The sequence below is a fragment of the Macaca thibetana genome, chromosome 16 (assembly GCF_024542745.1).
Source record: "Macaca thibetana thibetana isolate TM-01 chromosome 16, ASM2454274v1, whole genome shotgun sequence".
Classification (NCBI taxonomy): Eukaryota; Metazoa; Chordata; class Mammalia; order Primates; family Cercopithecidae; genus Macaca; species Macaca thibetana.
Window position 1 is genome coordinate 9,181,595 of NC_065593.1, and position 12,274 is coordinate 9,193,868.

The following is a 12,274-nucleotide window of genomic DNA, read 5'->3' on the forward strand; positions in this document are numbered from 1 at the left end:
TTGGGTTCCCACCTTCCATGAAGGTAGGAACTATTTCCTTTTATTTTCCTTTAATCATTAAATCCCCAGTACTTAGCCAAGGGCCTGGCATATTTGGTGTGTAAATATTTCTTGAATGACTAACTGGGTCACTTTTTTCTGGCTCTCTCTGCACCAAGATAAGACTCAGATCCCAAACAAATCTCCCATCTTGCTCTAATATTCCGGGGCGACGGACCTGTTCCTTCAGAGACAGCTAGTGCTCAGAAGGCAGAGTGAAGCTGGAAGGACACGGACGTGGGAACAGATCATTCCTGGGTGGGTATTCTTTACACATGTGCATCTTTCTAGATATTGGCAAATATATATATATAAAATATACATAATATATTTATATATTTTTATATATAATATACATAATATATTATATATTTTTATGTATATTATATATTATATATTTATATATATTATATATTATATACATAATATATATTATATATTTTTATATATATATATATATATATCATATATATATATTTTTTTTTTTTTTAAGATGGAGTCTCGCTCTGTCACCCAGGCTCGAGTGCAATGGCATGATCTTGGCTCACTGCAACCTCTACCTCACGGGTTCAAGCGATTCTCCTGCCTCAGCCTCCTGAGTAGTTGGGATTACAGGCGACTGCTACCACACCTGGCTAATTTTTTTATTTTTAGTAGAGACAGGGTTTCACCACGTTGGTCATCCTGATTTTGAACTTCTGACCTCGTGATCCGCCCACCTCAGCCTCCTAAAGTGCTGGGATTACAGGCGTGAGCCACTGCGCCGGGCCTGGCAAATAATTTTTAAAAGACAGGCTGAAGCTCTGCTGGTCAAAGGCACCCCTCTTCAGTTCCCAGGCATTTTTAGGAAAAAGTAACGTGGTTTCTGCCACTGATGCAGGGCAAGCAAGCTCCAAATTGGGGCTTAGCCCAGGAGAGTTCTTGGCTTCACTCAGGAAAAATTTAAGAGTAAGCCAGTGGTAGAAGCTTTATTGAGGTAGCAGGGTCACAGCTCCTTCACTGTTCTTGCAGATCAGGGCTACCCCTTAGGCAGTGTGAGGGGTTAGCAGCTCAGAGGCAGTTTTGCAGTCATATATATACATTTGTGTGTGTGTGTGTGTGTGTGTGTGTGTGTGTGTCAGACAGAGTCTCACTCTGTCACCCAGGCTGGAGTGCAATGGCGTGATCTCTGCTCACTGCAACCTCCGTCTCCCGGGTTCAACCAATTCTCCTGCCTCAGCCTCTCAAGTAGCTGAAATTACAGGCACCTGCCACCATGCCTAGCTAATTTTTGCATTTTTAGTAGAGATGGGGTTTCGCCATGTTGGCCAGGCTGGTCTCAAACTCCTGACCTCATGTGACCCACCCGCTTCCACCTCCCAAAGTGCTGGGATTCTAGGCGTGAGCCACCGCACCTGGCCTGCAATCCTTTTTATACTCACTTTTAGTTATACGCAAACTCAGGGGTGGATTATGGAGACATTTCTAGAAGAGGTGGCAACCTCAGGTCATCAGGTTGTTGCCCTGGAAAGGGACAGTAACTTTCAATTATTGCCATGCAAGGGTAAATTGTCATGGCACACTGGTGGGTGTGTCTTATGAAAAGGTGCTTGCACCCTGTCCCTGTTTTAGCTAGTCCTCAGTTTGGTCCAGTTTCCAAGCCCCACCTCCAGAGTCAGGTCCTACCTCCTGATTTGAGTCCCGCCTCCTACCTCACTATCATCATTCGTCCTTGAGGAGGATAGAAGTCTCACTGCCCTCTAAGAAGGAGACACTTGAGCACAATCTTGAATGACAGTGTAGACAGACATCAATGCAGGGTCAATTTCAGCAGGTGCTCCAAAATAGCAAACACAGGCTTTCCCTTTGACCAACTCTACAGGACTTACAAAGGAAGTAATGGAATGATTTTGTGGCCCGTAGCCCCCTTGACCTACCCAAAATCTAAAGAGTTAAAGTTGGAAAAGCTGGAGAAATTGTCTTTGAGAAGGGCTGGTTAGGTCCCTTGTTGGTGGGATATTTTCTCTTCACCCAAGTCTAGTAAGAATTACAGGCACCATTCAGGGCGCTCCCCTTGCATCCCGGAGTTTGGCTAGCACAATGGACTGTCCTCAGGAACTTTCAGCCTCCCTATAATGGTGCCTGTTTCTAAACAGGAGATGCTGTCACTATGAGCCAGAAGAGGTAGACATGTCCACCCACATCTGCGGCAAAGATGCACAACTGTTTCTAATGGATCAGGTATGGGCCATGGGAGAGAGTGGACATTTGTAGAAACACTCAAGTACTGTCCCTGAAATCTGCCTGGGGAAGAATGAGGACCCCAGCCTGGGGTGGAACGCTAGACCTGGATTCCTAAGAACAGCAGCAGAAAACAGAAATGACATGTACTATAAGAAACTTTGTCAAATATTCCCAGTGCAGACCCCAAAGAGCCCACAAATGTACTCCAACAAATGGAGTCAGTTTTGCGTCTACTAACTTGCTGTGACCAGAAGCAGTCAACTCACGTTTATGTAAATACCAGTTCTGCTAGACCTCTCCTAGCCCTCACCTATCCCCATTCCCCCACCCCCTTCTGACCTGGAAGGTCAGAAATCTCAACTAATAAGCTGTTGGTAGGGCAGGAGGAAGGAAAACACAAGATGGGAAACAGAAAAGAAGCTTCCCACTTGCTCCCGACTCCCCATCTGATCCAATGCAGACATGGACGTACATACTCACACACTATACACACACACACGAACATGCACACATATGCACATGCACACGTATACACACATACACATGTACACATGCATGCACACATACACATGCACACATGCACATGCATGCACACACATAGTATACACATGCCTGCATGCATACACATAGACACACACACACCTACACATAAACACATACACATAAATACACATACACACCTACACATACATACCTAGGCATACATACCTACATATACACACACACATGCACATACACACATATACACATATACACACATCCACACACACTATAACTTTGACAATAGGCATAGCTGGGGTGAAAGAGGGGACAAAACATTTTACCTTGAATAAAGTTGGGTGGCTTTTTTTCCTTAAACATTGTCTTGGGCTGGATATATTAATTACTAAAATACGAATTATCGTGTGGTTAAAAGAAATGACTGGAGGACTTTTTAGTTCCGAAGAATGTGCTAGCAGACTCCACCACCAGCGATTTCATCAAAAGGCAGACGACACATTATCCCCAGAGAGCTGAGGAGGAAAGAATAGCAGTCTTCAAATAGTCGTTTTTTTGATATGTAGGAGGCAGGAAAGGACATTCCCAGCCTTGGCAATGGGAATACACAAAGGTCTAAGGTGTGAGTGAATGAAGGAAGAACAGGCAGGCTGACGTGGCCAAGCTGTGTGGAGGGGCATGGTGACAGATGGCATGGAGAAGGTGGTGGGGCCAGTTCACAGGGAAGACAGGAGATGCTTCTGAGTTCTTTAAAAAAAAAAATTTAATTTCCATAGGTTTCTGGGGAACAGGTGGTATTTGGTTACACGCGTAAATTCTTTAGTGGTAATTTGTGAGATTTTGGTGCACCCATCATCCAAGCAGTATACACTATACAAATACACCAAGCAATGTTTGTAATCTTTTATCCCTCACCCCCTTCCCACCCTTTCCCCGTGAGTCCCCAAAGTCTATCGTGTCATTCTCATGCCTTTGTCTCCTCATAGTTTAGCTGCCACTTATGAATGAGAACATACTATGTTTGGTTTTCCATTCCTGAGTTACTTCACTTCGAATAAAAGTCTCCAATCCCATCCAGGTTGCTGCAAATGCCATTAATTAATTCCTTTTTTATGGCTGAGTAGTATTCCTTCATATATATACCATAGTTTCTTTATCCACTCATTGATTGATGGGCATTTGGGTTGGTTCCACATTTTTGCAATTGCGATTTGTACTGTTATAAAAATGTGTGTGCAAGTATCTAAGTGAGTTCTTGATTCTGCCTGAGAGAGGAGGCCTCTAAGGAGGCAAGAAACAGGCTGTATTGATGCTCTCAGAAGATGAACCTCAGGATGGTGTGGACAGAGACTAACCTTTAGAGGCCATCACAGTACACAATAATACAGTGAAAAACAATGACCTGGGTTAGAACAGCTGCAGCCGGACTGGGAAGATGGATCTGAGGACCTCTCAAGCAGAATTGACAGGAACCACCCACCCTTTGGATAGGAGAAGTAGCAGAATGCGAGAAGTCAAGGATAGCAACTTCTTGGAGCTGGAGCAACAGGAAACTGAGTGATGCTAATAACCTGGATATGAAGCCGAGAAGATCTTGCATTGGTGCATTGCACAAAAGGAAAGATAAAATCAAGAAGAAGAAATCTGGAAGGAAAAATAATGAGTTCAGTTTCTAACATGTTGAATTTGAGGTGCTATTGTCAAGACAGTCTTGGGAAGACATTTGAGAAGCAGCTGGACATTCAGGTCTTGAAAGTCCAAAGAGATCAGGACTGGTGACCTGGAGTTCTGTTCTCCCAGCTCAGCGTCCTCCCCAGGTGGTAACTCTAGTATAAGGCATGCATCCACGCTCGGAAAATTGTCTCAATTATTTTTAGCACATCTTAGAGGTAGAAGAGAAAAATGGATCTCCTTTGACATTTTCATTACGTTCATTCTAAAATTATACTCTCCTGATTTCGAAGGACTTCCAGTGCCTTGTGTTGATATATAACCACATAACTTTACTCTCTGTGTATAATGCTGAATTACTTACTCCTCTTCCAGCGCTCAGTTCTGACATGGGATGTCAAACAGAAATAGAACATGCATCTCCTGCATCTGGGGGTAAAACCTTACAGAGAATTCTATGGGCTGCAATAAATAATTCCTGATCTTCCTGGAAAGGGGCTCTGTGAACAGACAGGGTAGGGTCGCTGCAGATTTACGACTGCATCCTTGAGGCAGCAGGCTATCCACAGCCCAGGGCACGGGCCTGCAGACAGGCAGGAGGTCCAAGGAAGCCACGTTGCAAAGGGACAGTTGGCCCTAGGGCTGTGACACCTGGCACCTCAAGAGCCATGGGACAGATATTTTCATTTCCTAGCCTTTGTTACTGCTGCTTCCACTGCCAGAAAAAGAACTTGAGGTTTACTGAAATGTGAGTGTGTTTTCTGACAGTCATTCAAGCCTGATACCAACGTCACTGAGAAAAGCTTCTATTACGGTGAATAAAACTTCCGGCTACTCAACACGCCAGCAGTTGGTGTCAGATGAACTGTATCCTGGGGGAAGACTGCCTCCCCATCTGCCTTCTCCTCACTCATTTTTCTCATTTTCCATTGCATTCATCTGTCTCTTGGCTTTCTTACTCTCCCTTTCTCTCTTTCTCTTTCTTTCCCTCTCTTCCCCCGCCTAATGTTGCTATGAAAACCTCCTTCTTCTACATAGTCTTGAGTAAATTTCCTTACTTCTGAGGCTCTTCGTTTTCTCACCTGCAAAATAAAGGTGTTAGATCAAGTGTTTCGCAAACTTCAATGCCTAATGATTCATCCGAAGATGTTAAAATATAGATTGTGGATTTAGTAGGCCTGGGCTAGGGCCCAGTAGTCTACATCGCTAAAAAGAACTCCCAGGTGATTGCAATGTGATCCACACTTTAAGTAGGAGAAAGAATCGTGGATGGCAAAGAATCCTCACCTGCAGTGCCATCTCCAATAGTATTGGGAGTACTAGGATGCATTTGACCTCATTGAGGGGGGGAAATGAATGTGAACCATGCATTCAAAATGAGCACGTTAAATATTTGCCCTTAATGGAATAAATCATCTAGAGCATGCTTAGAATTCAGTGCTCTAAAACATCTGTGGTTTTCTTCAACAAGGGGCACATCTCAAAACCTGTCCATGTATGAAAGACTCTGATGACCTCATTGGCTGTGTGTTAATGATGGACTATTGTTGAAAACCTTAAAAAAACAAGGAGAACGGGAATAAAAAAGGTAAAGGTCAACAAGGCATAGGACAAAGAAAATTATAGACAACTAACAAAACAAGAAGTTGGTTTATAGAAAAGGCTCATAAAGATAAAACTTTGGGAAGAATGATCAAGGGACAAAAAGAAGATGCAGAGACACACAATAGAGAATATAAGTGGAGAAATAACTATAGATACAACTGACGTTTTAATAATTTAAAGGGACATTATGAACAAGTAAACACCAACAAATGTCAAAACCCAGAAGCAATGAATGAATAATTTTAAAAGTACAAAATGCAAAAAAAAATTAATACAAATGAATAGAAAATGTATTTATACCAGTAATGCTTAAGAAATTTAGAAAGTAATAAAAAGACTTCTCTCTAAACCTCATACCTACACAAGCCAGGTCTAGGTTTTACAGGTTTGCTACCAAACTTTCAAATAAAAACTGATCATTATGTTAAACAAGTTGTCACACACACACACACACAAAGAAAACAGAAAAAGAAGAAAAGCTGTCTTACTCATATGAAAAAAGTATAACTTTGATAGCAAAACCATACAGGGGCACATCAAAGAAAGAGGATTATAGGCCAATTTTACTTATGAATATAAATGAAAATCCTAAATAAAATATTGACTACTAAAATCCAACACATATTTTAAAATAAGCCATCATAATCAGACTTTATCTCAGATATTAGAGGATGATTCGACATTAGAACATCTATAAATCTTATTCACAAAGATAAAGTAACACAGAAAACTCAGAAGATTATGTTAGTAGACAATGGAAAGCATTTTTATAAGTCAATACATTCTCATTTAAAAGTCTTATGAAACAGAGGTTTCTAAACTGATAAAGCTTACCTACAAAAACCCTATAGCAAACACACATAATGGAGGCAGTTTAGAAGACAGAAAAGAAAGCAGATATACTTGTTGTAATCACTACTTTTGCTAAGCTTTGGGAGGTCTTGTGTAATTCATTAAAATAAAAAAAAGAAAAAGTAAAAGATTGAAAAGATTGAGAAAACTTGCAATTATTTAAAGACATAATTTTTTAAATTGTTTAAAAATCTCAGCTTCCAGAAGACAGAATTCTTTTTTATTCATTTATTTTTATTTTTTTGAGACAGGGTCTCTCTGTGTCGCCCAGGCGGAAGTGCAATGGCATGATCTCGGCTCACTGCAACCTCTGCCTCCTGGATTCCAGGGATTCTTGGGTCTCAGCCTCCCAAGTAGCTGGGATTATAGGCATGTACTACCATACCTAGCTATTTTGTATATTTTTAGTAGAGATGGGGTTTCGCCATGTTGGTCAGGCTGGTCTTGAACTCCTGGCCTCAAGTGATCTGCCCACCTCGGCCTCCCAAAGTGCTGGGATTACAGGCATGAGCCACCATGACTGGCCCAGAATGATTGTAAAAGTTGCAATTCTTTGAACTCGTTTACTTAGAAATCTCAAAGCAGTCAAACTAATGAATGCTTTTTGAATTAATGAGAAAATGAATGAAGGAATGAGATGATGCAGCAAGATTTCCTGACGCAAGATCAGCACATAAATATAATAGCACTCAAGAACTACTCTGGAATGGCAATCTGAGAAACTCCACAGGACCTCCTCCCAACGAAACAACCATAATGGGTGAAATTTATAAAACGACCAACTAAAGTCTCCGGAAATAATACTAAAAACAAATGGAGAAACATTTCTTTAGAAAAAATCTGCTAAATATCAGCAAAACAGTGAGAATCTGGTATTTTAGCTGTGACTCAGCTCTTTAGAGGCCACTCCCCCTGCAGCTCAGTGTGACAAAAACTCAACTCTGGGCAGATGCCACCAGGAACAGAGCTCTTTCTCCTCCAGCTCTCAGTCCGGGGGTACAGTTTCCCTCTGGGAGAAGCATATTGCCTCTCCCAGGATGTTCTCATCCCTCTCCTCCAGCTCCATGTTTTGCAAACTCTATTAAAGGAGGATAATAGCAGAGATCAGGGGCTCCCTTCCTCCACCCAGCCCACATGTATAGGTTGAAAGCTAGACACAGCAGGCCAAAAATACTTGGTTCAGATCGCCCTTACTCAAGCTCACTTACAGAGTCAAGACTCTGTAGTGAAGGAGATGAGCCAAGAAAACCAGAGATGGCTGGGCGCAGTGGCTCAAGCCTGTAATCCCAGCACTTGGGGAGGCTGAGATGGGCAGATCACGAGGTCAGGAGATCGAGACCATTCTGGCTAACCCGGTGAAACCCTGTCTCTACTAAAAAATACAAAAAACTAGCCGGGCGAGGTGGCAGGTGCCTATAGTACCAGCTACTCGGGAGGCTGAGGCAGGAGAATGGTGTGAACCCGGGAGGCGGAGCTTGCAGTGAGCTGAGATCCGGCCACTGCACTCCAGCCTGGGCAACAGAGCGAGACTCCATCTCAAAAAAAAAAAAAAAAAAAAAAAAACAGAGATTACCACCCATGCCCAGAGCTATGCTCATAAAGCAGGGGTATCGCACCAAGAGAAGTGGATCATTGCCCTGCTATGGTTTGACAGTGTCCCCCAAAATTTATGCATTAGAAACTTAATCCCCAATGCAACCGTGTTGGCAGGTGGGCCTTATATGAGGTCTATAGGTCATGAGGACTTTGCCTGAATGAGTGGATTAATGTCACTATAAAAAGGACTTGTGGGAGTGGATTCTCTGTCTCTCTTCTACTCTTCTGCCATGTGAGGAACAGCATTCCTCCCCTCTAGAGGATGCAGTGTTCAGTGTGCCATCTTGGAAGCAAAAACCGGATCCTCGCCAGACACCTAACCTGCTGGCACCTTGATTTTGGACTTCCCAGCCTCAGGCACTGTGAAATACATTTCCGTTTTTTATAAATTGCCCGGCCTGTGGTATTCTGTGATAGCAGCACAAATGGACTAAGACAATCCCCAACCCCAGCTCTAGAGCAATGATGCAAAGGTTCTGCCCAGTGGGTAAGGCAGGCCATAAGAACAGAGAGCTGAACTCCATACATCAGAGGAGACTGATTTTATCTTCAGCAGAGGGTATGGAAGTTCAGGCATAAGGGCACTTGCATCATCAATAAGAAGGATTTTGTTGGTGAGCAGTTAGAGGAAGCTGGTAGCTCCAGAATAGCAATAAATCAGCAAAATAGTAGATCAGCTAGTTTACCAGAGAGAACCAGGGAAGACAGAGACAGCTAAGAAGAGCCATCCTGGGAGTAATAAGAGCCTCAAAGACTGGTTTCAAAAACTCATCCCTGCAGGGCTTGACCTTAATTGGATCGGACTGTAGAGCAATGTATGCCCAGGGGCGTTGTTGAAAACAATGGAACGATCAGCTAGCCATCGGTAGAGAACAATAGAGGCAGACCAGCCAGAAACTTACAGGAATATCAGAAAAAGAGAAAGTCAGGGAGAGCCTAAAATCACTGTCATCCCTAAAAATGAGAATGCCCAAGTCTGTGCCATTTGAGGAAAAACATGAAAGGTTTCACACTGCATGAAAAATAAACTTCACTGAACTAGTGCAACAAAGTCACTAAGCAAATAAACTATCAAATAACAACACCACAAAGCCCTTCCTGGGATGGGGGCGGGGGTAGACAGGAAATCAGTATTCGGAGTTGCTACCATATATTATCTGAAATGCCTAGTGTTCAAAAAAAAAAAAAAGAAATAACAAATAAGATTTTCAAAGATGTAAGAAAGTGTGATCCATACACAGGAATAAAAGCAACCAACAGAAACTGCCTTTAAGTGGAGGTCCAGATGCTGACTTGGTAGATACAGATTTTAAAGGATCTACTATTAATATGTTCAAATAACTAAATGAAACAGTGCTTAAATGATTAAAAGAAGATATGATAACAATGTCACATTAAATCAAAAATAGCAATTAAGATAGAACTTAATAAAGAACAAAATGGAAATTTCTGAATTAAAAACTAGAAAAACCGAAATGAAAAATTCACTGGAGGGGCTCAACTGTAGATTTCAGCTGTCAGAAGAAAGAATCAAATCAACAGAGGGAAAAAGAGGCTAGGGAAAAATAAACAAAACCTCAGAGAAAATATGAGACATTATACACACCACACATTATGCCTAGTGATAGTACCAGAAGGAAAGAAAAGAATGAGAGATCCAGAAAAAAAAAATTGAAGATATAAGAGCTGAAAACTTCCCAAATATGTTTTTTAAAATTAATATATGCTTACAAGAAGCTTACCAAACTCCAAGTGGGATAAACACAAAGATACGTAATAGTCAACATGTTCAAAGACAAAGAGAAAATTAGGAAACCTACAAGAGAAAAAAATAATTCCTTGCATACAAAGGAATTCCAATAAGATTAATAGCTGACTTCTATCAGAAACAACAGAGACCAGAAGGCAGTGAGCTGGTCATATTCAAAGTACTGAAAACAGAAACTGTCAACTAAAAGTATTATATCCAGCAAAACTATGTTTCAAAAGCAAGAGAGAGATTAAAGCATTCCAAGATAAACAAAAACTGAGAGAATTTATTGCTAGCAGACCCATCTTACAAGAAATTGTAAAGATGGTTCTTGTGAATGACACAAAATAATTATTCAAATTCACAAGAGAAAACAAAAAGCTCTGCTAAAGGTAATTATGCAGGTAAATATAAAATACTGTATATGTGTATACGTATTCTTTCTTCTCTTAACTACTTAATAACAATTGCATATCATTGTGTTCACATGTCTGTGTGTCTGCGTGTCTACGTAGTATACAAATACTACGTATTTGTATTACTGGGCCTGTAACACATAGAAATGTGATATATTTTACAATAGCAGTACAAAGGAGACAGTAATAATAAAGTTGTATTGTAGTAAAAGGAAATAGCACCATATAGTCAGTTGAATCCAAGGGCAAATGAAGAGAATCAGAAATTTAAATAAAAAGACTAATATAAACTTTGTAAATATTTACTTGCTCTTTTCTGTTCTCTTAGTTTCTCTAAAAGACATACTTCATAGAAAATCATAACTATAACAATGTTTTGATGGGTTTGTAGCATATATAAACATAATATATGTAACATAGCACCAAATAGTGAGTGTGTAGTGAACTTTATAGGTGTAGTATTTCTATATCTCACTGGAATTAAAAGAGCAGAAATCTGAAGTAGGTTTTGATAATTTAAGATTTATATTGTAGCACGAGAGCAAGCATTAAGAAAATATCTCAAAAATATAGAAAATATCTCAAAAACACAGATTTAAAAGTCAGTTAAAAATTAACATGTTACAATAGAAAATATTCACTCAATGAAAAACAAAACAGTAAACAAGAAATAAGAAGAAAAAATACATGAAACATATAGAACACAAAATATCAGACACAGTTAATGGGTATGAAAAATAGAAAGAATAAGTAAGACCTGGTATTTGCTAGAACAATAAGGTGACTATAGTCAAAATTAATTTAAATGTACATTTTTAATAACTAAAGGAATATAATTGGATTGTTTCTAACACAAGAAATAAATGCTTGAAGTAATGGATAACCCATTTACCCTGATGTGATTATTATGCACTGTATGCTTGTATCAAAATATCTCATGTAACCCATAAACAGATAGACCTACTATGTACCCACAAGAATAAAAAATAAAAATAAGACCAGGCACAGTGGCTCACACTTTGGCTCACATTTGTATTCCTAGCACTTTGGAGGCTGAGGTGGGCAGATTGCTTGAGCTCAGGAGTTTGAGACCAGCCTGGGCAACATAGTGAAACCCTGCCACTACAAAAAAATACAAAAATTAGCCATGTGTGGTGCATGCATCTGTAGTCCCAGCTTTGAGGGTTGAGGCAGAAGGATCACTTGAGCCTAGGAGGTCAAGGCTGCAGTAAGCCAAGATTGTACCACTGCACTCCAGTCTGGGTGACAAAGTGAGACCCTGTATCAAATAAAAATAAGAAAAATATCAGACATAATTAAATCATATTAATAAGTGTATAATTAGAAAATGGATTAAGCAATTCAATCAAAAGATAGAGACTGACAGCCTAGATTTTTAAAAAACAAGATCTAACTGTACGATCCAACTACAGGAGACATACTTTAGATTCAAAATTACAAATAGTTTACAAAAGAATGAAAAAATCCACACCATATAATAGCAACCATGAGAGAGCTGGAGTAGCCACATAACAACAGATAAAATAGACTTTAAAACAAAAATATGTTACCAGAGATAAAACAAGATATTTTACAATAATAAAACATCCACCCAAAAGGAAAA

At 40.2% G+C, this 12,274-nt stretch overlaps 1 long non-coding RNA gene across 1 annotated transcript in view; it reads right to left on the minus strand.

Annotated features, from left to right (window-relative positions):
- LOC126938379 (uncharacterized) overlaps positions 1 to 1,549 on the minus strand; it is a 42,895-nt gene extending 41,346 nt beyond the window's left edge. The window contains exon 1 of the long non-coding RNA XR_007720074.1: positions 1,461 to 1,549. This is a non-coding gene — a long non-coding RNA (uncharacterized LOC126938379). The remainder of the gene's footprint in view (positions 1 to 1,460) is intronic.
- Between the last annotated feature and the right edge of the window lie 10,725 nt (positions 1,550 to 12,274).